Source organism: Pelobates fuscus, chromosome 2 (assembly GCF_036172605.1).
Source record: "Pelobates fuscus isolate aPelFus1 chromosome 2, aPelFus1.pri, whole genome shotgun sequence".
NCBI classification, from domain to species: Eukaryota; Metazoa; Chordata; class Amphibia; order Anura; family Pelobatidae; genus Pelobates; species Pelobates fuscus.
The window spans coordinates 287,991,460-288,012,377 of NC_086318.1; the positions used below are offsets into that span (position 1 = coordinate 287,991,460).

A 20,918-nucleotide genomic window follows, 5' to 3' on the forward strand; every position below is an offset into this window, starting at 1 on the left:
TGGTAGAATATCAAACTCTGGTTGCGACAAAAGACAAGACGCTTCTGGATAGGGAAAAAAGTGGTCTGATTATGACATCATAATGCAAAAAAGAAATAAACAAAAGCTTACGGCACCTGAGGTTCCTAGTTGACTCCCATACAAGTACTAACCAGGCCCGAGTCTGGATGGCTTTCGAGATCTGACGAGATCAGGCATTTTCAGACTGGTATGGCCGTAAGTGAAATTAAGAGAATGCGATCTCGCTAATGTTGGTAGAATATCAAACTCTGGTTGCGACAAAAGACAAGACGCTTCTGGATAGGGAAAAAAGTGTTCTGATTATGACATCATAATGCAAAAAAGAAATAAACAAAAGCTTACGGCACCTGAGGTTCCTAGTTGGTCTCCCATACAAGTACTAGCCAGGCCCGAGTCTGGATGGCTTCCGAGATCTGACGAGATCAGGCATTTTCAGACTGATATGGCCGTAAGTGAAACTAAGAGAATGCGATCTCGCTAATGTTGGTAGAATATCAAACTCTGGTTGCGACAAAAGACAAGACGCTTCTGGATAGGGAAAAAAGTGGTCTGATTATGACATCATAATGCAAAAAAGAAATAAACAAAAGCTTACGGCACCTGAGGTTCCTAGTTGGTCTCCCATACAAGTACTAACCAGGCCCGAGTCTGGATGGCTTCCGAGATCTGGCATTTTCAGACTGGTATGGCCGTAATTGAAAGTTGAGAATGCGATCTCGCTAATGTTGGTAGAATATCAAACTCTGGTTGCGACAAAAGACAAGCCGCTTCTGCATAGGGAAAAAAGTGGTCTGATTATGACATCATAATGCAAAAAATAAATAAACAAAAGCTTACGGCACCTGAGGTTCCTAGTTGGTCTCAAATACAAGTACTAACCAGGCCCGAGTCTGGATGGCTTCCGAGATCTGACGAGATCAGGCATTTTTAGACTGGTATGGCCGTAAGGGAAATTAAGAGAATGCGATCTCGCTAATGTTGGTAGAATATCAAACTATGGTTGCGACAAAAGACAAGACGCTTCTGGATAGGGAAAAAAGTGGTCTGATTATGACATCATAATGCAAAAAAGAAATAAACAAAAGCTTACGGCACCTGAGGTTCCTAGTTGGTCTCCCATAGGGAAAAAAGTGGTCTGATTATGACATCATAATGCAAAAAAGAAATAAACTAAAGCTTACGGCACCTGAGGTTCCTAGTTGGTCTCCCATACAAGTACTAACCAGGCCCGAGTCTGGATGGCTTCCGAGATCTGACGAGATCAGGCATTTTCAGACTGGTATGGCCGTAAGTGAAATTAAGAGAATGCGATCTCGCTAATGTTGGTAGAATATCAAACTCTGGTTGCGACAAAAGACAAGACGCTTCTGGATAGGGAAAAAAGTGGTCTGATTATGACATCATAATGCAAAAAAGAAATAAACAAAAGCTTACAGCACCTGAGGTTCCTAGTTGGTCTCCCATACAAGTACTAACCAGGCCCGAGTCTGGATGGCTTCCGAGATCTGACGAGATCAGGCATTTTCAGACTGGTATGGCCGTAAGTGAAATTAAGAGAATGCGATCTCGCTAATGTTGGTAGAATATCAAACTCTGGTTGCGACAAAAGACAAGACGCTTCTGGATAGGGAAAAAAGTGGTCTGATTATGACATCATAATGCAAAAAAGAAATAAACAAAAGCTTACGGCACCTGAGGTTCCTAGTTGGTCTCCCATACAAGTACTAACCAGGCCCGAGTCTGGATGGCTTCCGAGATCTGACAAGATCAGGCATTTTCAGACTGGTATGGCCGTAAGTGAAATTAAGAGAATGCGATCTCGCTAATGTTGGTAGAATATCAAACTCTGGTTGCGACAAAAGACAAGACGCTTCTGCACAGGGAAAAAAGTGGTCTGATTATGACATCATAATGCAAAAAAGAAATAAACAAAAGCTTACGGCACCTGAGGTTCCTAGTTGGTCTCCCATACAAGTACTAACCAGGCCCGAGTCTGGATGGCTTCCGAGATCTGACGAGATCAGGCATTTTCAGACTGGTATGGCCGTAAGTGAAATTGGAGAATGCGATCTCGCTAATGTTGGTAGAATATCAAACTCTGGTTGCGACAAAAGACAAGATGCTTCTGGATAGGGAAAAAAGTGGTCTGATTATGACATCATAATGCAAAAAAGAAATAAACAAAAGCTTACGGCACCTGAGGTTCCTAGTTGGTCTCCCATACAAGTACTAGCCAGGCCCGAGTCTGGATGGCATCCGAGATCTGACGAGATCAGGCATTTTCAGACTGGTATGGCCATAAGTGAAATTAAGAGAATGCGATCTCGCTAATGTTGGTAGAATATCAAACTCTGGTTGCGACAAAAGACAAGACGCTTCTGGATAGGGAAAAAAGTGGTCTGATTATGACATCATAATGCAAAAAAGAAATAAACAAAAGCTTACGGCACCTGAGGTTCCTAGTTGGTCTCCCATACAAGTACTAACCAGGCCCGAGTCTGGATGGCTTCCGAGATCTGACGAGATCAGGCATTTTCAGACTGGTATGTCCATAAGTGAAATTAAGAGAATGCGATCTCGCTAATGTTGGTAGAATATCAAACTCTGGTTGCGACAAAAGACAAGACGCTTCTGGATAGGGAAAAAAGTGGTCTGATTATGACATCATAATGCAAAAAAGAAATAAACAAAAGCTTACGGCACCTGAGGTTCCTAGTTGACTCCCATACAAGTACTAACCAGGCCCGAGTCTGGATGGCTTCCGAGATCTGACGAGATCAGGCATTTTCAGACTGGTATGGCCGTAAGTGAAATTAAGAGAATGCGATCTCGCTAATGTTGGTAGAATATCAAACTCTGGTTGCGACAAAAGACAAGACGCTTCTGGATAGGGAAAAAAGTGTTCTGATTATGACATCATAATGCAAAAAAGAAATAAACAAAAGCTTACGGCACCTGAGGTTCCTAGTTGGTCTCCCATACAAGTACTAGCCAGGCCCGAGTCTGGATGGCTTCCGAGATCTGACGAGATCAGGCATTTTCAGACTGATATGGCCGTAAGTGAAACTAAGAGAATGCGATCTCGCTAATGTTGGTAGAATATCAAACTCTGGTTGCGACAAAAGACAAGACGCTTCTGGATAGGGAAAAAAGTGGTCTGATTATGACATCATAATGCAAAAAAGAAATAAACAAAAGCTTACGGCACCTGAGGTTCCTAGTTGGTCTCCCATACAAGTACTAACCAGGCCCGAGTCTGGATGGCTTCCGAGATCTGGCATTTTCAGACTGGTATGGCCGTAAGTGAAAGTTGAGAATGCGATCTCGCTAATGTTGGTAGAATATCAAACTCTGGTTGCGACAAAAGACAAGACGCTTCTGGATAGGGAAAAAAGTGGTCTGATTATGACATCATAATGCAAAAAAGAAATAAACAAAAGCTTACGGCACCTGAGGTTCCTAGTTGGTCTCCCATACAAGTACTAGCCAGGCCCGAGTCTGGATGGCATCCGAGATCTGACGAGATCAGGCATTTTCAGACTGGTATGGCCATAAGTGAAATTAAGAGAATGCGATCTCGCTAATGTTGGTAGAATATCAAACTCTGGTTGCGACAAAAGACAAGACGCTTCTGGATAGGGAAAAAAGTGGTCTGATTATGACATCATAATGCAAAAAAGAAATAAACAAAAGCTTACGGCACCTGAGGTTCCTAGTTGGTCTCCCATACAAGTACTAACCAGGCCCGAGTCTGGATGGCTTCCGAGATCTGACGAGATCAGGCATTTTCAGACTGGTATGTCCATAAGTGAAATTAAGAGAATGCGATCTCGCTAATGTTGGTAGAATATCAAACTCTGGTTGCGACAAAAGACAAGACGCTTCTGGATAGGGAAAAAAGTGGTCTGATTATGACATCATAATGCAAAAAAGAAATAAACAAAAGCTTACGGCACCTGAGGTTCCTAGTTGACTCCCATACAAGTACTAACCAGGCCCGAGTCTGGATGGCTTCCGAGATCTGACGAGATCAGGCATTTTCAGACTGGTATGGCCGTAAGTGAAATTAAGAGAATGCGATCTCGCTAATGTTGGTAGAATATCAAACTCTGGTTGCGACAAAAGACAAGACGCTTCTGGATAGGGAAAAAAGTGTTCTGATTATGACATCATAATGCAAAAAAGAAATAAACAAAAGCTTACGGCACCTGAGGTTCCTAGTTGGTCTCCCATACAAGTACTAGCCAGGCCCGAGTCTGGATGGCTTCCGAGATCTGACGAGATCAGGCATTTTCAGACTGATATGGCCGTAAGTGAAACTAAGAGAATGCGATCTCGCTAATGTTGGTAGAATATCAAACTCTGGTTGCGACAAAAGACAAGACGCTTCTGGATAGGGAAAAAAGTGGTCTGATTATGACATCATAATGCAAAAAAGAAATAAACAAAAGCTTACGGCACCTGAGGTTCCTAGTTGGTCTCCCATACAAGTACTAACCAGGCCCGAGTCTGGATGGCTTCCGAGATCTGGCATTTTCAGACTGGTATGGCCGTAAGTGAAAGTTGAGAATGCGATCTCGCTAATGTTGGTAGAATATCAAACTCTGGTTGCGACAAAAGACAAGCCGCTTCTGCATAGGGAAAAAAGTGGTCTGATTATGACATCATAATGCAAAAAATAAATAAACAAAAGCTTACGGCACCTGAGGTTCCTAGTTGGTCTCAAATACAAGTACTAACCAGGCCCGAGTCTGGATGGCTTCCGAGATCTGACGAGATCAGGCATTTTTAGACTGGTATGGCCGTAAGGGAAATTAAGAGAATGCGATCTCGCTAATGTTGGTAGAATATCAAACTCTGGTTGCGACAAAAGACAAGACGCTTCTGGATAGGGAAAAAAGTGGTCTGATTATGACATCATAATGCAAAAAAGAAATAAACAAAAGCTTACGGCACCTGAGGTTCCTAGTTGGTCTCCCATAGGGAAAAAAGTGGTCTGATTATGACATCATAATGCAAAAAAGAAATAAACTAAAGCTTACGGCACCTGAGGTTCCTAGTTGGTCTCCCATACAAGTACTAACCAGGCCCGAGTCTGGATGGCTTCCGAGATCTGACATTTTCAGACTGGTATGGCCGTAAGTGAAATTAAGAGAATGCGATCTCGCTAATGTTGGTAGAATATCAAACTCTGGTTGCGACAAAAGACAAGACGCTTCTGGATAGGGAAAAAAGTGGTCTGATTATGACATCATAATGCAAAAAAGAAATAAACAAAAGCTTACAGCACCTGAGGTTCCTAGTTGGTCTCCCATACAAGTACTAACCAGGCCCGAGTCTGGATGGCTTCCGAGATCTGACGAGATCAGGCATTTTCAGACTGGTATGGCCGTAAGTGAAATTAAGAGAATGCGATCTCGCTAATGTTGGTAGAATATCAAACTCTGGTTGCGACAAAAGACAAGACGCTTCTGGATAGGGAAAAAAGTGGTCTGATTATGACATCATAATGCAAAAAAGAAATAAACAAAAGCTTACGGCACCTGAGGTTCCTAGTTGGTCTCCCATACAAGTACTAACCAGGCCCGAGTCTGGATGGCTTCCGAGATCTGACAAGATCAGGCATTTTCAGACTGGTATGGCCGTAAGTGAAATTAAGAGAATGCGATCTCGCTAATGTTGGTAGAATATCAAACTCTGGTTGCGACAAAAGACAAGACGCTTCTGCACAGGGAAAAAAGTGGTCTGATTATGACATCATAATGCAAAAAAGAAATAAACAAAAGCTTACGGCACCTGAGGTTCCTAGTTGGTCTCCCATACAAGTACTAACCAGGCCCGAGTCTGGATGGCTTCCGAGATCTGACGAGATCAGGCATTTTCAGACTGGTATGGCCGTAAGTGAAATTGGAGAATGCGATCTCGCTAATGTTGGTAGAATATCAAACTCTGGTTGCGACAAAAGACAAGCCGCTTCTGCATAGGGAAAAAAGTGGTCTGATTATGACATCATAATGCAAAAAATAAATAAACAAAAGCTTACGGCACCTGAGGTTCCTAGTTGGTCTCAAATACAAGTACTAACCAGGCCCGAGTCTGGATGGCTTCCAAGATCTGACGAGATGAGGCATTTTTAGACTGGTATGGCCGTAAGGGAAATTAAGAGAATGCGATCTCGCTAATGTTGGTAGAATATCAAACTCTGGTTGCGATAAAAGACAAGACGCTTCTGGATAGGGAAAAAAGTGGTCTGATTATGACATCATAATGCAAAAAAGAAATAAACAAAAGCTTACGGCACCTGAGGTTCCTAGTTGGTCTCCCATAGGGAAAAAAGTGGTATGATTATGACATCATAATGCAAAAAAGAAATAAACTAAAGCTTACGGCACCTGAGGTTCCTAGTTGGTCTCCCATACAAGTACTAACCAGGCCCGAGTCTGTATGGCTTCCGAGATCTGACGAGATCAGGCATTTTCAGACTGGTATGGCCGTAAGTGAAATTAAGAGAATGCGATCTCGCTAATGTTGGTAGAATATCAAACTCTGGTTGCGACAAAAGACAAGACGCTTCTGGATAGGGAAAAAAGTGGTCTGATTATGACATCATAATGCAAAAAAGAAATAAACAAAAGCTTACGGCACCTGAGGTTCCTAGTTGGTCTCCCATACAAGTACTAACCAGGCCCGAGTCTGGATGGCTTCCGAGATCTGACGAGATCAGGCATTTTCAGACTGTTATGTCCGTAAGTGAAATTAAGAGAATGCGATCTCGCTAATGTTGGTAGAATATCAAACTCTGGTTGCGACAAAAGACAAGACGCTTCTGGATAGGGAAAAAAGTGGTCTGATTATGACATCATAATGCAAAAAAGAAATAAACAAAAGCTTACGGCACCTGAGGTTCCTAGTTGGTCTCCCATACAAGTACTAACCAGGCCCGAGTCTGGATGGCTTCCGAGATCTGACGAGATCAGGCATTTTCAGACTGGTATGGCCGCAAGTGAAATTAAGAGAATGCGATCTCGCTAATGTTGGTAGAATATCAAACTCTGGTTGCGACAAAAGACAAGACGCTTCTGCACAGGGAAAAAAGTGGTCTGATTATGACATCATAATGCAAAAAAGAAATAAACAAAAGCTTACGGCACCTGAGGTTCCTAGTTGGTCTCCCATACAAGTACTAACCAGACCCGAGTCTGGATGGCTTCCGAGATCTGACGAGATCAGGCATTTTCAGACTGGTATGGCCGTAAGTGAAATTAAGAGAATGCGATCTCGCTAATGTTGGTAGAATATCAAACTCTGGTTGCGACAAAAGACAAGACGCTTCTGTATAGGGAAAATAGTGGTCTGATTATGACATCATAATGCAAAAAAGAAATAAACAAAAGCTTACGGCACCTGAGGTTCCTAGTTGGTCTCCCATACAAGTACTCAACCAGACCCGAGTCTGGATGACTTCCGAGATCTGACGAGATCAGGCATTTTCAGACTGGTATGGCCGTAAGTGAAACTAAGAGAATGCGATCTCGCTAATGTTGGTAGAATATCAAACTCTGGTTGCGACAAAAGACAAGACGCTTCTGGATAGGGAAAAAAGTGGTCTGATTATGACATCATAATGCAAAAAAGAAATAAACAAAAGCTTACGGCACCTGAGGTTCCTAGTTGGTCTCCCATAGGGAAAAAAGTGGTCTGATTATGACATCATAATGCAAAAAAGAAATAAACTAAAGCTTACTGCACCTGAGGTTCCTAGTTGGTCTCCCATACAAGTACTAACCAGGCCCGAGTCTGGATGGCTTCCGAAATCTGACGAGATCAGGCATTTTCAGACTGGTATGGCCGTAAGTGAAATTAAGAGAATGCGATCTCGCTAATGTTGGTAGAATATCAAACTCTGGTTGCGACAAAAGACAAGACGCTTCTGGATAAGGAAAAAAGTGGTCTGATTATGACATCATAATGCAAAAAAGAAATAAACAAAAGCTTACAGCACCTGAGGTTCCTAGTTGGTCTCCCATACAAGTACCAACCAGGCCCGAGTCTGGATGACTTCCGAGATCTGATGAGATCAGGCATTTTCAGACTGGTATGGCCGTAAGTGAAATTAAGAGAATGCGATCTGGCTAATGTTGGTAGAATATCAAACTCTGGTTGCGACAAAAGACAAGACGCTTCTGGATAGGGAAAAAAGTGGTCTGATTATGACATCATAATGCAAAAAAGAAATAAACAAAAGCTTACGGCACCTGAGGTTCCTAGTTGGTCTCCCATACAAGTACTAACCAGGCCCGAGTCTGGATGACTTCCGAGATCTGACGAGATCAGGCATTTTCAGACTGGTATGGCCGTAAGTGAAATTAAGAGAATGCGATCTCGCTAATGTTGGTAGAATATCAAACTCTGGTTGCGACAAAAGACAAGACGCTTCTGGATAGGGAAAAAAGTGGTCTGATTATGACATCATAATGCAAAAAAGAAATAAACAAAAGCTTACAGCACCTGAGGTTCCTAGTTGGTCTCCCATACAATTACTAACCAGGCCCGAGTCTGGATGGCTTCCGAGATCTGACGAGATCAGGCATTTTCAGACTGGTATGGCCGTAAGTGAAATTAAGAGAATGCGATCTCGCTAATGTTGGTAGAATATCAAACTCTGGTTGCGACAAAAGACAAGACGCTTCTGGATAGGGAAAAAAGTGGTCTGATTATGACATCATAATGCAAAAAAGAAATAAACAAAAGCTTACGGCACCTAGTTGGTCTCCCATACAAGTACTAACCAGACCCGAGTCTGGATGGCTTCCGAGATCTGGCATTTTCAGACTGGTATGGCCGTAAGTGAAATTAAGAGAATGCGATCTCGCTAATGTTGGTAGAATATCAAACTCTGGTTGCGACAAAAGACAAGACGCTTCTGGATAGGGAAAAAAGTGGTCTGATTATGACATCATAATGCAAAAAAGAAATAAACAAAAGCTTACAGCACCTGAGGTTCCTAGTTGATCTCCCATACAATTACTAACCAGGCCCGAGTCTGGATGGCTTCCGAGATCTGACGAGATCAGGCATTTTCAGACTGGTATGGCCGTAAGTGAAATTAAGAGAATGCGATCTCGCTAATGTTGGTAGAATATCAAACTCTGGTTGCGACAAAAGACAAGACGCTTCTGGATAGGGAAAAAAGTGGTCTGATTATGACATCATAATGCAAAAAAGAAATAAACAAAAGCTTACGGCACCTAGTTGGTCTCCCATACAAGTACTAACCAGACCCGAGTCTGGATGGCTTCCGAGATCTGGCATTTTCAGACTGGTATGGCCGTAAGTGAAATTAAGAGAATGCGATCTCGCTAATGTTGGTAGAATATCAAACTCTGGTTGCGACAAAAGACAAGACGCTTCTGGATAGGGAAAAAAGTGGTCTGATTATGACATCATAATGCAAAAAAGAAATAAACAAAAGCTTACAGCACCTGAGGTTCCTAGTTGGTCTCCCATACAAGTACTAACCAGGCCCGAGTCTGGATGACTTCCGAGATCTGATGAGATCAGGCATTTTCAGACTGGTATGGCCGTAAGTGAAATTAAGAGAATGCGATCTCGCTAATGTTGGTAGAATATCAAACTCTGGTTGCGACAAAAGACAAGACGCTTCTGGATAGGGAAAAAAGTGGTCTGATTATGACATCATAACGCAAAAAAGAAATAAACAAAAGCTTACGGCACCTGAGGTTCCTAGTTGGTCTCCCATACAAGTACTAACCAGGCCCGAGTCTGGATGGCTTCCGAGATCTGACAAGATCAGGCATTTTCAGACTGGTATGGCCGTAAGTGAAATTAAGAGAATGCGATCTCGCTAATGTTGGTAGAATATCAAACTCTGGTTGCGACAAAAGACAAGACGCTTCTGGATAGGGAAAAAAGTGGTCTGATTATGACATCATAATGCAAAAAAGAAATAAACAAAAGCTTACGGCACCTGAGGTTCCTAGTTGGTCTCCCATACAAGTACTAACCAGGCCCGAGTCTGGATGGCTTCCGAGATCTGACGAGATCAGGCATTTTCAGACTGGTATGGCCGTAAGTGAAATTAAGAGAATGCGATCTCGCTAATGTTGGTAGAATATCAAACTCTGGTTGCGACAAAAGACAAGACGCTTCTGGATAGGGAAAAAAGTGGTCTGATTATGACATCATAATGCAAAAAAGAAATAAACAAAAGCTTACGGCACATGAGGTTCTTAGTTGGTCTCCCATACAAGTACTAACCAGGCCCGAGTCTGGATGGCTTCCGAGATCTGATGAGATCAGGCATTTTCAGACTGGTATGGCCGTAATGGAAATTAAGAGAATGCGATCTCGCTAATGTTGGTAGAATATCAAACTCTGGTTGCGACAAAAGACAAGACGCTTCTGGATAGGGAAAAAAGTGGTCTGATTATGACATCATAATGCAAAAAAGAAATAAACAAAAGCTTACGGCACCTGAGGTTCCTAGTTGGTCTCCCATACAAGTACTAACCAGGCCTGAGTCTGGATGGCTTCCGAGATCTGACGAGATCAGGCACTTACAGACTGGTATGGCCGTAAAGGAAATTAAGAGAATGCGATCTCGCTAATGTTGGTAGAATATCAAACTCTGGTTGCGACAAAAGACAAGACGCTTCTGGATAGGGAAAAAGTGGTCTGATTATGACATCATAATGCAAAAAAGAAATAAACAAAAGCTTACGGCACCTGAGGTTCCTAGTTGGTCTCCCATAGGGAAAAAAGTGGTCTGATTATGACATCATAATGCAAAAAAGAAATAAACAAAAGCTTACGGCACCTGAGGATCCTAGTTGGTCTCCCATACAAGTACTAACCAGGCCCGAGTCAGGATGGCTTCCGAGATCTGACGAGATCAGGCATTTTCAGACTGGTATGGCCGTAAGTGAAACTAAGAGAATGCGATCTCGCTAATGTTGGTAGAATATCAAACTCTGGTTGCGACAAAAGACAAGACGCTTCTGGATAGGGAAAAAAGTGGTCTGATTATGACATCATAATGCAAAAAAGAAATAAACAAAAGCTTACGGCACCTGAGGTTCCTAGTTGGTCTCCCATAGGGAAAAAAGTGGTCTGATTATGACATCATAATGCAAAAAAGAAATAAACAAAAGCTTACGGCACCTGAGGTTCCTAGTTGGTCTCCCATACAAGTACTAACCAGACCCGAGTCTGGATGGCTTCCGAGATCTGACGAGATCAGGCATTTTCAGACTGGTATGGCCGTAAGTGAAATTAAGAGAATGCGATCTCGCTAATGTTGGTAGAATATCAAACTCTGGTTGCGACAAAAGACAAGACGCTTCTGGATAGGGAAAAAAGTGGTCTGATTATGACATCATAATGCAAAAAAGAAATAAACAAAAGCTTACGGCACCTGAGGTTCCTAGTTGGTCTCCTATACAAGTACTAACCAGGCCCGAGTCTGGATGACTTCCGAGATCTGATGAGATCAGGCATTTTCAGACTGGTATGGCCGTAAGTGAAATTAAGAGAATGCGATCTCGCTAATGTTGGTAGAATATCAAACTCTGGTTGCGACAAAAGACAAGACGCTTCTGGATAGGGAAAAAAGTGGTCTGACTATGACATCATAATGCAAAAAAGAAATAAACAAAAGCTTACGGCACCTGAGGTTCCTAGTTGGTCTCCCATACAAGTACTAACCAGGCCCGAGTCTGGATGGCTTCCGAGATCTGACGAGATCAGGCATTTTCAGACTGGTATGGCCGTAAGTGAAATTAAGAGAATGCGATCTCGCTAATGTTGGTAGAATTTCAAACTCTGGTTGCGACAAAAGACAAGACGCTTCTGGATAGGGAAAAAAGTGGTCTGATTATGACATCATAATGCAAAAAAGAAATAAACGATAGCTTACGGCACCTGAGGTTCCTAGTTGGTCTCCCATACAAGTACTAACCAGGCCCGAGTCTGGATGGCTTCCGAGATCTGACGAGATCAGGCATTTTCAGACTGGTATGGCCGTAAGTGAAATTAAGAGAATGCGATCTCGCTAATGTTGGTAGAATATCAAACTCTGGTTGCGACAAAAGACAAGACGCTTCTGGACAGGGAAAAAAAGTGGTCTGATTATGACATCATAATGCAAAAAAGAAATAAACAAAAGCTTACGGCACCTGAGGTTCCTAGTTGGTCTCCCATACAAGTACTAACCAGGCCCGAGTCTGGATGGCTTCCGAGATCTGACGAGACCAGGCATTTTCAGACTGGTATGGCCTTAAGTGAAATTAAGAGAATGCGATCTCGCTAATGTTGGTAGAATATAAAACTCTGGTTGCGACAAAAGACAAGATGCTTCTGGATAGGGAAAAAAGTGGTCTGATTATGACATCATAATGCAAAAAAGAAATAAACAAAAGCTTACGGCACCTGAGGTTCCTAGTTGGTCTCCCATACAAGTACTAACCAGGCCCGAGTCTGGATGGCTTCCGAGATCTGACGAGATCAGGCATTTTCAGACTGGTATGGCCGTAAGTGAAACTAAGAGAATGCGATCTCGCTAATGTTGGTAGAATATCAAACTCTGGTTGCGACAAAAGACAAGACGCTTCTGGATAGGGAAAAAAGTGGTCTGATTATGACATCATAATGCAAAAAAGAAATAAACAAAAGCTTACGGCACCTGAGGTTCCTAGTTGGTCTCCCATACAAGTACTAACCAGGCCCGAGTCTGGATGGCTTCCGAGATCTGATGAGATCAGGCATTTTCAGACTGGTATGTCCGTAAGGGAAATTAAGACAATGCGATCTCGCTAATGTTGGTAGAATATCAAACTCTGGTTGCGACAAAAGACAAGACGCTTCTGGATAGGGAAAAAAGTGGTCTGATTATGACATCATAATGCAAAAAAGAAATAAACAAAAGCTTACGGCACCTGAGGTTCCTAGTTGGTCTCCCATACAAGTACTAACCAGGCCCAAGTCTGGATGGCTTCCGAGATCTGACGAGATCAGGCACTTACAGACTGGTATGGCCGTAAGGGAAATTAAGAGAATGCGATCTCGCTAATGTTGGTAGAATATCAAACTCTGGTTGCGACAAAAGACAAGACGTTTCTGGATAGGGAAAAAGTGGTCTGATTATGACATCATAATGCAAAAAAGAAATAAACAAAAGCTTACGGCACCTGAGGTTCCTAGTTGGTCTCCCATAGGGAAAAAAGTGGTCTGATTATGACATCATAATGCAAAAAAGAAATAAACAAAAGCTTACGGCACCTGAGGTTCCTAGTTGGTCTCCCATACAAGTACTAACCAGGCACGAGTCTGGATGGTTTCCGAGATCTGACGAGATCGGGCATTTTCAGACTGGTATGGCCGTAAGTGAAATTAAGAGAATGCGATCTCGCTAATGTTGGTAGAATATCAAACTCTGGTTGCGACAAAAGACAAGACGCTTCTGGATAGGGAAAAAAGTGGTCTGATTATGACATCATAATGCAAAAAAGAAATAAACAAAAGCTTACGGCACCTGAGGTTCCTAGTTGGTCTCCCATAGGGAAAAAAGTGGTCTGATTATGACATCATAATGCAAAAAAGAAATAAACAAAAGCTTACGGCACCTGAGGTTCCTAGTTGGTCTCCCATACAAGTACTAACCAGGCCCAAGTATGGATGGCTTCCGAGATCTGATGAGATCAGGCATTTTCAGACTGTTATGGCCGTAAGTGAAATTAAGAGAATGCGATCTCGCTAATGTTGGTAGAATATCAAACTCTGGTTGCGACAAAAGACAAGACGCTTCTGGATAGGGAAAAAAGTGGTCTGATTATGACATCATAATGCAAAAAAGAAATAAACAAAAGCTTACGGCACCTGAGGTTCCTAGTTGGTCTCCCATACAAGTACTAACCAGGCCCGAGTCTGGATGGCTTCCGAGATCTGACGAGATCAGGCATTTTCAGACGGGTATGGCCATAAGTGAAATTAAGAGAATGCGATCTCGCTAATGTTGTTAGAATATCAAACTCTGGTTGCGACAAAAGACAAGACGCTTCTGGGTAGGGAAAAAAGTGGTCTGATTATGACATCATAATGCAAAAAAGAAATAAACAAAAGCATACGGCACCTGAGGTTTCTAGTTGGTCTCCCATACAAGTACTAACCAGGCCCGAGTCTGGATGGCTTCCGAGATCTGGCATTTTCAGACTGGTATGGCCGTAAGTGAAATTAAGAGAATGCGATCTCGCTAATGTTGGTAGAATATCAAACTCTGGTTGCGACAAAAGACAAGACGCTTCTGGATAGGGAAAAAAGTGGTCTGATTATGACATCATAATGCAAAAAAGAAATAAACAAAAGCTTACGGCACCTGAGGTTCCTAGTTGGTCTCCCATACATGTACTAACCAGGCCCGAGTCTGGATGGCTTCCGAAATCTGACGAGATCAGGCATTTTCAGACTGGTATGGCCGTAAGTGAAATTAAGAGAATGCGATCTCGCTAATGTTGGTAGAATATCAAACTCTGGTTGCGACAAAAGACAAGACGCTTCTGGATAGGGAAAAAAGTGGTCTGATTATGACATCATAATGCAAAAAAGAAATAAACAAAAGCTTACGGCACCTGAGGTTCCTAGTTGGTCTCCCATACAAGTACTAACCAGGCCCGAGTCTGGATGGCTTCCGAGATCTGACGAGATCAGGCATTTTCAGACTGGTATGGCCGTAAGTGAAATTAAGAGAATGCGATCTCGCTAATGTTGGTAGAATATCAAACTCTGGTTGCGACAAAAGACAAGACGCTTCTGCATAGGGAAAAAAGTGGTCTGATTATGACATCATAATGCAAAAAAGAAATAAACAAAAGCTTACGGCACCTGAGGTTCCTAGTTGGTCTCCCATACAAGTACTAACCAGACCCGAGTCTGGATGGCTTCCGAAATCTGACGAGATCAGGCATTTTCAGACTGGTATGGCCGTAAGTGAAATTAAGAGAATGCAATCTCGCTAATGTTGGTAGAATATCAAACTCTGGTTGCGACAAAAGACAAGACGCTTCTGGATAGGGAAAAAAGTGGTCTGATTATGACATCATAATGCAAAAAAGAAATAAACAAAAGCTTACGGCACCTGAGGTTCCTAGTTGGTCTCCCATACAAGTACTAACCAGACCCGAGTCTGGATGGCTTCCGAGATCTGACGAGATCAGGCATTTTCAGACTGGTATGGCCGTAAGTGAAATTAAGAGAATGCGATCTCGCTAATGTTGGTAGAATATCAAACTCTGGTTGCGACAAAAGACAAGACGCTTCTGGATAGGGAAAAAAGTGGTCTGATTATGACATCATAATGCAAAAAAGAAATAAACAAAAGCTTACGGCACCTGAGGTTCCTAGTTGACTCCCATACAAGTACTAACCAGGCCCGAGTCTGGATGGCTTCCGAGATCTGACGAGATCAGGCATTTTCAGACTGGTATGGCCGTAAGTGAAATTAAGAGAATGCGATCTCGCTAATGTTGGTAGAATATCAAACTCTGGTTGCGACAAAAGACAAGACGCTTCTGGATAGGGAAAAAAGTGGTCTGATTATGACATCATAATGCAAAAAAGAAATAAACAAAAGCTTACGGCACCTGAGGTTCCTAGTTGGTCTCCCATACAAGTACTAACCAGGCCCGAGTCGGGATGGCTTCCGAGATCTGACGAGATCAGGCATTTTCAGACTGGTATGGCCGTAAGTGAAATTAAGAGAATGCGATCTCGCTAATGTTGGTAGAATATCAAACTCTGGTTGCAACAAAAGACAAGACGCTTCTGGATAGGGAAAAAAGAGGTCTGATTATGACATCATAATGCAAAAAAGAAATAAACAAAAGCTTACGGCACCTGAGGTTCCTAGTTGGTCTCCCATACAAGTACTAACCAGGCCCGAGTCTGGATGGCTTCCGAGATTTGACGAGATCAGGCATTTTCAGACTGGTATGGCGGTAAGTGAAATTGGAGAATGCGATCTCGCTAATGTTGGTAGAATATCAAACTCTGGTTGCGACAAAAGACAAGCCGCTTCTGCATAGGGAAAAAAGTGGTCTGATTATGACATCATAATGCAAAAAATAAATAAACAAAAGCTTACGGCACCTGAGGTTCCTAGTTGGTCTCAAATACAAGTACTAACCAGGCCCGAGTCTGGATGGCTTCCGAGATCTGACGAGATCAGGCATTTTTAGACTGGTATGGCCGTAAGGGAAATTAAGAGAATGCGATCTCGCTAATGTTGGTAGAATATCAAACTCTGGTTGCGACAAAAGACAAGACGCTTCTGGATAGGGAAAAAAGTGGTCTGATTATGACATCATAATGCAAAAAAGAAATAAACAAAAGCTTACGGCACCTGAGGTTCCTAGTTGATCTCCCATAGGGAAAAAAGTGGTCTGATTATGACATCATAATGCAAAAAAGAAATAAACAAAAGCTTACGGCACCTGAGGTTCCTAGTTGGTCTCCCATACAAGTACTAACCAGGCCCGAGTCTGGATGGCTTCCGAGATCTGACGAGATCAGGCATTTTCAGACTGGTATGGCCATAAGTGGAAGTAAGAGAATGCGATCTCGCTAATGTTGGTAGAATATCAAACTCTGGTTGCGACAAAAGACAAGACGCTTCTGGATAGGGAAAAAAGTGGTCTGATTATGACATCATAATGCAAAAAAGAAATAAACAAAAGCTTACGGCACCTGAGGTTCCTAGTTGACTCCCATACAAGTACTAACCAGGCCCGAGTCTGGATGGCTTCCGAGATCTGACGAGATCAGGCATTTTCAGACTGGTATGGCCGTAAGTGAAATAAAGAGAATGCGATCTCGCTAATGTTGGTAGAATATAAAACTCTGGTTGCGACAAAAGACAAGACGCTTCTGGATATGGAAAAAAGTGGTCTGATTATGACATCATAATGCAAAAAAGAAATAAACAAAAGCTTACGGCACCTGAGGTTCCTAGTTGGTCTCCCATACAAGTACTAACCAGGCCCGAGTCTGGATGGCTTCCGAGATCTGACGAGATCAGGCATTTTCAGACTGGTATGGCCGTAAGTGAAATTGGAGAATGCGATCTCGCTAATGTTGGTAGAATATCAAACTCTGGTTGCGACAAAAGACAAGACGCTTCTGGATAGGGAAAAAAGTGGTCTGATTATGACATCATAATGCAAAAAAGAAATAAACAAAAGCTTACGGCACCTGAGGTTCCTAGTTGGTCTCCCATAGGGAAAAAAGTGGTCTGATTAAGACATCATAATGCAAAAAAGAAATAAACTAAAGCTTACGGCACCTGAGGTTTCTAGTTGGTCTCCCATACAAGTACTAACCAGGCCCGAGTCTGGATGGCTTCCGAGATCTGACGAGATCAGGCATTTTCAGACTGGTATGGCCGTAAGTGAAATTAAGAGAATGCGATCTCGCTAATGTTGGTAGAATATCAAACTCTGGTTGCGACAAAAGACAAGACGCTTCTGGATAGGGAAAAAAGTGGTCTGATTATGACATCAAAATGCAAAAAAGAAATAAACAAAAGCTTACGGCACCTGAGGTTCCTAGTTGGTCTCCCATACAAGTACTAACCAGGCCCGAGTTTGGATGGCTTCCGAGATCTGACGAGATCAGGCATTTTCAGACTGGTATGGCCGTAAGTGAAATTAAGAGAATACGATCTCGCTAATGTTGGTAGAATATCAAACTCTGGTTGCGACAAAAGACAAGACGCTTCTGGATAGGGAAAAAAGTGGTCTGATTATGACATCATAATGCAAAAAAGAAATAAACAAAAGCTTACGGCACCTGAGGTTCCTAGTTGACTCCCATACAAGTACTAACCAGGCCCGAGTCTGGATGGCTTCCGAGATCTGACGAGATCAGGCATTTTCAGACTGGTATGGCCATAAGTGAAAGTAAGAGAATGCGATCTCGCTAATGTTGGTAGAATATCAAACTCTGGTTGCGACAAAAGACAAGACGCTTCTGGATAGGGAAAAAAGTGGTCTGATTATGACATCATAATGCAAAAAAGAAATAAACAAAAGCTTACGGCACCTGAGGTTCCTAGTTGACTCCCATACAAGTACTAACCAGGCCCGAGTCCGGATGGCTTCCGAGATCTGACGAGATCAGGCATTTTCAGACTGGTATGGCCATAAGTGAAATTAAGAGAATGCGATCTCGCTAATGTTGGTAGAATATAAAACTCTGGTTGCGACAAAAGACAAGACGCTTCTGGATATGGAAAAAAGTGGTCTGATTATGACATCATAATGCAAAAAAGAAATAAACAAAAGCTTACGGCACCTGAGGTTCCTAGTTGGTCTCCCATACAAGTACTAACCAGGCCCGAGTCTGGATGGCTTCCGAGATCTGACGAGATCAGGCATTTTCAGACTGGTATGGCCGTAAGTGAAATTGGAGAATGCGATCTCGCTAATGTTGGTAGAATATCAAACTCTGGTTGCGACAAAAGACAAGACGCTTCTGGATAGGGAAAAAAGTGGTCTGATTATGACATCATAATGCAAAAAAGAAATAAACAAAAGCTTACGGCACCTGAGGTTCCTAGTTGGTCTCCCATAGGGAAAAAAGTGGTCTGATTATGACATCATAATGCAAAAAAGAAATAAACTAAAGCTTACGGCACCTGAGGTTCCTAGTTGGTCTCCCATACAAGTACTAACCAGGCCCGAGTCTGGATGGCTTCCGAGATCTGACGAGATCAGGCATTTTCAGACTGGTATGGCCGTAAATAAAGTTAAGAGAATGCGATCTCGCTAATGTTGGTAGAATATCAAACTCTGGTTGCGACAAAAGACAAGACGCTTCTGGATAGGGAAAAAAGTGGTCTGATTATGACATCAAAATGCAAAAAAGAAATAAACAAAAGCTTACGGCACCTGAGGTTTCTAGTTGGTCTCCCATACAAGTACTAACCAGGCCCGAGTCTGGATGGCTTCCGAGATCTGACGAGATCAGGCATTTTCAGACTGGTATGGCCGTAAGTGAAATTAAGAGAATGCGATCTCGCTAATGTTGGTAGAATATCAAACTCTGGTTGCGACAAAAGACAAGACGCTTCTGGATAGGGAAAAAAGTGGTCTGATTATGACATCATAATGCAAAAAAGAAATAAACAAAAGCTTACGGCACCTGAGGTTCCTAGTTGGTCTCCCATACAAGTACTAACCAGGCCCGAGTCTGGATGGCTTCCGAAATCTGATGAGATCAGGCATTTTCAGACTGGTATGGCCGTAAGGGAAATTAAGAGAATGCGATCTCGCTAATGTTGGTAGAATATCAAACTCTGGTTGCGACAAAAGACAAGACGCTTCTGGATAGGGAAAAAAGTGGTCTGATTATGACATCATAATGCAAAAAAGAAATAAACAAAAGCTTACGGCACCTGAGGTTCCTAGTTGGTCTCCCATACAAGTACTAACCAGGCCCAAGTCTGGATGGCTTCCGAGATCTGACGAGATCAGGCACTTACAGACTGGTATGGCCGTAAGGGAAATTAAGAGAATGCGATCTCGCTAATGTTGGTAGAATATCAAACTCTGGTTGCGACAAAAGACAAGACGTTTCTGGATAGGGAAAAAGTGGTCTGATTATGACATCATAATGCAAAAAAGAAATAAACAAAAGCTTACGGCACCTGAGGTTCCTAGTTGGTCTCCCATAGGGAAAAAAGTGGTCTGATTATGATATCATAATGCAAAAAAGAAATAAACAAAAGCTTACGGCACCTGAGGTTCCTAGTTGGTCTCCCATACAAGTACTAACCAGGCCCGAGTCTGGATGGATTCCGAGATCTGACGAGATCGGGCATTTTCAGACTGGTATGGCCGTAAGTGAAATTAAGAGAATGCGATCTCGCTAATGTTGGTAGAATATCAAACTCTGGTTGCGACAAAAGACAAGACGCTTCTGGATAGGGAAAAAAGTGGTCTGATTATGACATCATAATGCAAAAAAGAAATAAACAAAAGCTTACGGCACCTGAGGTTCCTAGTTGGTCTCCCATAGGGAAAAAAAGTGGTCTGATTATGACATCATAATGCAAAAAAGAAATAAACAAAAGCTTACGGCACCTGAGGTTCCTAGTTGGTCTCCCATACAAGTACTAACCAGGCCCAAGTATGGATGGCTTCCGAGATCTGATGAGATCAGGCATTTTCAGACTGGTATGGCCGTAAGTGAAATTAAGAGAATGCGATCTCGCTAATGTTGGTAGAATATCAAACTCTGGTTGCGACAAAAGACAAGACGCTTCTGGATAGGGAAAAAAGTGGTCTGATTATGACATCATAATGCAAAAAAGAAATAAACAAAAGCTTACGGCACCTGAGGTTCCTAGTTGGTCTCCCATACAAGTACTAACCAGGCCCGAGTCTGGATGGCTTCCGAGATCTGACGAGATCAGGCATTTTCAGACGGGTATGGCCATAAGTGAAATTGAGAGAATGCGATCTCGCTAATGTTGGTAGAATATCAAACTCTGGTTGCGACAAAAGACAAGACGCTTCTGGGTAGGGAAAAAAGTGGTCTGATTATGACATCATAATGCAAAAAAGAAATAAACAAAAGCTTACGGCACCTGAGGTTTCTAGTTGGTCTCCCATACAAGTACTAACCAGGCCCGAGTCTGGATGGCTTCCGAGATCTGACGAGATCAGGCATTTTCAGACTGGTATGGCCGTAAGTGAAATTAAAAAAATGCGATCTCGCTAATGTTGGTAGAATATCAAACTCTGGTTGCGACAAAAGACAAGACGCTTCTGGATAGGGAAAAAAGTGGTCTGATTATGACATCATAATGCAAAAAAGAAATAAACAAA

General features: G+C 42.4%; 70 pseudogenes; all 70 read right to left on the reverse strand.

Annotated features, from left to right (window-relative positions):
- Nucleotides 1-104: 104 nt before the first annotated feature.
- On the reverse strand, nucleotides 105-222 carry LOC134588992 (5S ribosomal RNA; annotated as a pseudogene).
- Nucleotides 223-356: 134 nt separating this feature from the next.
- Nucleotides 357-475, reverse strand: LOC134596244 (5S ribosomal RNA; annotated as a pseudogene).
- Nucleotides 476-851: 376 nt separating this feature from the next.
- On the reverse strand, nucleotides 852-970 carry LOC134589386 (5S ribosomal RNA; annotated as a pseudogene).
- A 225-nt stretch (nucleotides 971-1,195) lies between these two features.
- LOC134594030 (5S ribosomal RNA) lies at nucleotides 1,196-1,314 on the reverse strand (annotated as a pseudogene).
- A 134-nt stretch (nucleotides 1,315-1,448) lies between these two features.
- Nucleotides 1,449-1,567, reverse strand: LOC134594401 (5S ribosomal RNA; annotated as a pseudogene).
- Nucleotides 1,568-1,701: 134 nt separating this feature from the next.
- On the reverse strand, nucleotides 1,702-1,820 carry LOC134596456 (5S ribosomal RNA; annotated as a pseudogene).
- Nucleotides 1,821-1,954: 134 nt separating this feature from the next.
- On the reverse strand, nucleotides 1,955-2,073 carry LOC134594031 (5S ribosomal RNA; annotated as a pseudogene).
- A 133-nt stretch (nucleotides 2,074-2,206) lies between these two features.
- On the reverse strand, nucleotides 2,207-2,325 carry LOC134597431 (5S ribosomal RNA; annotated as a pseudogene).
- Nucleotides 2,326-2,459: 134 nt separating this feature from the next.
- LOC134597529 (5S ribosomal RNA) lies at nucleotides 2,460-2,578 on the reverse strand (annotated as a pseudogene).
- Nucleotides 2,579-2,712: 134 nt separating this feature from the next.
- On the reverse strand, nucleotides 2,713-2,830 carry LOC134588366 (5S ribosomal RNA; annotated as a pseudogene).
- Nucleotides 2,831-2,964: 134 nt separating this feature from the next.
- LOC134596246 (5S ribosomal RNA) lies at nucleotides 2,965-3,083 on the reverse strand (annotated as a pseudogene).
- Nucleotides 3,084-3,459: 376 nt separating this feature from the next.
- LOC134597432 (5S ribosomal RNA) lies at nucleotides 3,460-3,578 on the reverse strand (annotated as a pseudogene).
- A 134-nt stretch (nucleotides 3,579-3,712) lies between these two features.
- On the reverse strand, nucleotides 3,713-3,831 carry LOC134597531 (5S ribosomal RNA; annotated as a pseudogene).
- Nucleotides 3,832-3,965: 134 nt separating this feature from the next.
- LOC134588367 (5S ribosomal RNA) lies at nucleotides 3,966-4,083 on the reverse strand (annotated as a pseudogene).
- A 134-nt stretch (nucleotides 4,084-4,217) lies between these two features.
- LOC134596247 (5S ribosomal RNA) lies at nucleotides 4,218-4,336 on the reverse strand (annotated as a pseudogene).
- A 376-nt stretch (nucleotides 4,337-4,712) lies between these two features.
- Nucleotides 4,713-4,831, reverse strand: LOC134589387 (5S ribosomal RNA; annotated as a pseudogene).
- Nucleotides 4,832-5,299: 468 nt separating this feature from the next.
- On the reverse strand, nucleotides 5,300-5,418 carry LOC134594403 (5S ribosomal RNA; annotated as a pseudogene).
- A 134-nt stretch (nucleotides 5,419-5,552) lies between these two features.
- Nucleotides 5,553-5,671, reverse strand: LOC134596457 (5S ribosomal RNA; annotated as a pseudogene).
- A 134-nt stretch (nucleotides 5,672-5,805) lies between these two features.
- Nucleotides 5,806-5,924, reverse strand: LOC134594032 (5S ribosomal RNA; annotated as a pseudogene).
- Nucleotides 5,925-6,401: 477 nt separating this feature from the next.
- Nucleotides 6,402-6,520, reverse strand: LOC134594916 (5S ribosomal RNA; annotated as a pseudogene).
- A 134-nt stretch (nucleotides 6,521-6,654) lies between these two features.
- On the reverse strand, nucleotides 6,655-6,773 carry LOC134588342 (5S ribosomal RNA; annotated as a pseudogene).
- Nucleotides 6,774-6,907: 134 nt separating this feature from the next.
- Nucleotides 6,908-7,026, reverse strand: LOC134595053 (5S ribosomal RNA; annotated as a pseudogene).
- A 134-nt stretch (nucleotides 7,027-7,160) lies between these two features.
- On the reverse strand, nucleotides 7,161-7,279 carry LOC134595899 (5S ribosomal RNA; annotated as a pseudogene).
- A 134-nt stretch (nucleotides 7,280-7,413) lies between these two features.
- On the reverse strand, nucleotides 7,414-7,533 carry LOC134587712 (5S ribosomal RNA; annotated as a pseudogene).
- Nucleotides 7,534-7,758: 225 nt separating this feature from the next.
- Nucleotides 7,759-7,877, reverse strand: LOC134587808 (5S ribosomal RNA; annotated as a pseudogene).
- A 134-nt stretch (nucleotides 7,878-8,011) lies between these two features.
- On the reverse strand, nucleotides 8,012-8,130 carry LOC134594471 (5S ribosomal RNA; annotated as a pseudogene).
- Nucleotides 8,131-8,264: 134 nt separating this feature from the next.
- On the reverse strand, nucleotides 8,265-8,383 carry LOC134595408 (5S ribosomal RNA; annotated as a pseudogene).
- Nucleotides 8,384-8,517: 134 nt separating this feature from the next.
- Nucleotides 8,518-8,636, reverse strand: LOC134597349 (5S ribosomal RNA; annotated as a pseudogene).
- A 368-nt stretch (nucleotides 8,637-9,004) lies between these two features.
- On the reverse strand, nucleotides 9,005-9,123 carry LOC134587946 (5S ribosomal RNA; annotated as a pseudogene).
- Nucleotides 9,124-9,491: 368 nt separating this feature from the next.
- On the reverse strand, nucleotides 9,492-9,610 carry LOC134594809 (5S ribosomal RNA; annotated as a pseudogene).
- Nucleotides 9,611-9,744: 134 nt separating this feature from the next.
- Nucleotides 9,745-9,863, reverse strand: LOC134596458 (5S ribosomal RNA; annotated as a pseudogene).
- A 134-nt stretch (nucleotides 9,864-9,997) lies between these two features.
- On the reverse strand, nucleotides 9,998-10,116 carry LOC134594033 (5S ribosomal RNA; annotated as a pseudogene).
- Nucleotides 10,117-10,250: 134 nt separating this feature from the next.
- LOC134587910 (5S ribosomal RNA) lies at nucleotides 10,251-10,369 on the reverse strand (annotated as a pseudogene).
- Nucleotides 10,370-10,503: 134 nt separating this feature from the next.
- LOC134598129 (5S ribosomal RNA) lies at nucleotides 10,504-10,622 on the reverse strand (annotated as a pseudogene).
- Nucleotides 10,623-10,846: 224 nt separating this feature from the next.
- On the reverse strand, nucleotides 10,847-10,965 carry LOC134587858 (5S ribosomal RNA; annotated as a pseudogene).
- A 225-nt stretch (nucleotides 10,966-11,190) lies between these two features.
- Nucleotides 11,191-11,309, reverse strand: LOC134595900 (5S ribosomal RNA; annotated as a pseudogene).
- Nucleotides 11,310-11,443: 134 nt separating this feature from the next.
- LOC134594747 (5S ribosomal RNA) lies at nucleotides 11,444-11,562 on the reverse strand (annotated as a pseudogene).
- Nucleotides 11,563-11,696: 134 nt separating this feature from the next.
- On the reverse strand, nucleotides 11,697-11,815 carry LOC134594035 (5S ribosomal RNA; annotated as a pseudogene).
- Nucleotides 11,816-11,949: 134 nt separating this feature from the next.
- Nucleotides 11,950-12,068, reverse strand: LOC134594037 (5S ribosomal RNA; annotated as a pseudogene).
- Nucleotides 12,069-12,203: 135 nt separating this feature from the next.
- LOC134587790 (5S ribosomal RNA) lies at nucleotides 12,204-12,322 on the reverse strand (annotated as a pseudogene).
- Nucleotides 12,323-12,456: 134 nt separating this feature from the next.
- Nucleotides 12,457-12,575, reverse strand: LOC134594038 (5S ribosomal RNA; annotated as a pseudogene).
- A 134-nt stretch (nucleotides 12,576-12,709) lies between these two features.
- On the reverse strand, nucleotides 12,710-12,828 carry LOC134596610 (5S ribosomal RNA; annotated as a pseudogene).
- Nucleotides 12,829-12,962: 134 nt separating this feature from the next.
- LOC134594266 (5S ribosomal RNA) lies at nucleotides 12,963-13,081 on the reverse strand (annotated as a pseudogene).
- A 224-nt stretch (nucleotides 13,082-13,305) lies between these two features.
- LOC134595504 (5S ribosomal RNA) lies at nucleotides 13,306-13,424 on the reverse strand (annotated as a pseudogene).
- A 225-nt stretch (nucleotides 13,425-13,649) lies between these two features.
- On the reverse strand, nucleotides 13,650-13,768 carry LOC134598078 (5S ribosomal RNA; annotated as a pseudogene).
- Nucleotides 13,769-13,902: 134 nt separating this feature from the next.
- Nucleotides 13,903-14,021, reverse strand: LOC134595947 (5S ribosomal RNA; annotated as a pseudogene).
- Nucleotides 14,022-14,398: 377 nt separating this feature from the next.
- LOC134598163 (5S ribosomal RNA) lies at nucleotides 14,399-14,517 on the reverse strand (annotated as a pseudogene).
- A 134-nt stretch (nucleotides 14,518-14,651) lies between these two features.
- Nucleotides 14,652-14,770, reverse strand: LOC134594039 (5S ribosomal RNA; annotated as a pseudogene).
- Nucleotides 14,771-14,904: 134 nt separating this feature from the next.
- On the reverse strand, nucleotides 14,905-15,023 carry LOC134597928 (5S ribosomal RNA; annotated as a pseudogene).
- Nucleotides 15,024-15,157: 134 nt separating this feature from the next.
- On the reverse strand, nucleotides 15,158-15,276 carry LOC134595901 (5S ribosomal RNA; annotated as a pseudogene).
- A 134-nt stretch (nucleotides 15,277-15,410) lies between these two features.
- On the reverse strand, nucleotides 15,411-15,528 carry LOC134588368 (5S ribosomal RNA; annotated as a pseudogene).
- A 134-nt stretch (nucleotides 15,529-15,662) lies between these two features.
- On the reverse strand, nucleotides 15,663-15,781 carry LOC134596329 (5S ribosomal RNA; annotated as a pseudogene).
- A 134-nt stretch (nucleotides 15,782-15,915) lies between these two features.
- LOC134588382 (5S ribosomal RNA) lies at nucleotides 15,916-16,034 on the reverse strand (annotated as a pseudogene).
- A 133-nt stretch (nucleotides 16,035-16,167) lies between these two features.
- LOC134589389 (5S ribosomal RNA) lies at nucleotides 16,168-16,286 on the reverse strand (annotated as a pseudogene).
- A 225-nt stretch (nucleotides 16,287-16,511) lies between these two features.
- LOC134594903 (5S ribosomal RNA) lies at nucleotides 16,512-16,630 on the reverse strand (annotated as a pseudogene).
- Nucleotides 16,631-16,764: 134 nt separating this feature from the next.
- LOC134588369 (5S ribosomal RNA) lies at nucleotides 16,765-16,882 on the reverse strand (annotated as a pseudogene).
- Nucleotides 16,883-17,016: 134 nt separating this feature from the next.
- On the reverse strand, nucleotides 17,017-17,135 carry LOC134594040 (5S ribosomal RNA; annotated as a pseudogene).
- Nucleotides 17,136-17,359: 224 nt separating this feature from the next.
- On the reverse strand, nucleotides 17,360-17,478 carry LOC134596348 (5S ribosomal RNA; annotated as a pseudogene).
- A 134-nt stretch (nucleotides 17,479-17,612) lies between these two features.
- LOC134596186 (5S ribosomal RNA) lies at nucleotides 17,613-17,731 on the reverse strand (annotated as a pseudogene).
- Nucleotides 17,732-17,865: 134 nt separating this feature from the next.
- Nucleotides 17,866-17,983, reverse strand: LOC134588727 (5S ribosomal RNA; annotated as a pseudogene).
- Nucleotides 17,984-18,117: 134 nt separating this feature from the next.
- Nucleotides 18,118-18,235, reverse strand: LOC134588920 (5S ribosomal RNA; annotated as a pseudogene).
- Nucleotides 18,236-18,369: 134 nt separating this feature from the next.
- LOC134594041 (5S ribosomal RNA) lies at nucleotides 18,370-18,488 on the reverse strand (annotated as a pseudogene).
- Nucleotides 18,489-18,712: 224 nt separating this feature from the next.
- Nucleotides 18,713-18,831, reverse strand: LOC134594837 (5S ribosomal RNA; annotated as a pseudogene).
- A 134-nt stretch (nucleotides 18,832-18,965) lies between these two features.
- On the reverse strand, nucleotides 18,966-19,084 carry LOC134596349 (5S ribosomal RNA; annotated as a pseudogene).
- A 134-nt stretch (nucleotides 19,085-19,218) lies between these two features.
- Nucleotides 19,219-19,337, reverse strand: LOC134596082 (5S ribosomal RNA; annotated as a pseudogene).
- A 134-nt stretch (nucleotides 19,338-19,471) lies between these two features.
- On the reverse strand, nucleotides 19,472-19,590 carry LOC134594268 (5S ribosomal RNA; annotated as a pseudogene).
- Nucleotides 19,591-19,814: 224 nt separating this feature from the next.
- LOC134589514 (5S ribosomal RNA) lies at nucleotides 19,815-19,933 on the reverse strand (annotated as a pseudogene).
- Nucleotides 19,934-20,159: 226 nt separating this feature from the next.
- On the reverse strand, nucleotides 20,160-20,278 carry LOC134594938 (5S ribosomal RNA; annotated as a pseudogene).
- Nucleotides 20,279-20,412: 134 nt separating this feature from the next.
- LOC134595948 (5S ribosomal RNA) lies at nucleotides 20,413-20,531 on the reverse strand (annotated as a pseudogene).
- A 134-nt stretch (nucleotides 20,532-20,665) lies between these two features.
- Nucleotides 20,666-20,784, reverse strand: LOC134596350 (5S ribosomal RNA; annotated as a pseudogene).
- Between the last annotated feature and the right edge of the window lie 134 nt (nucleotides 20,785-20,918).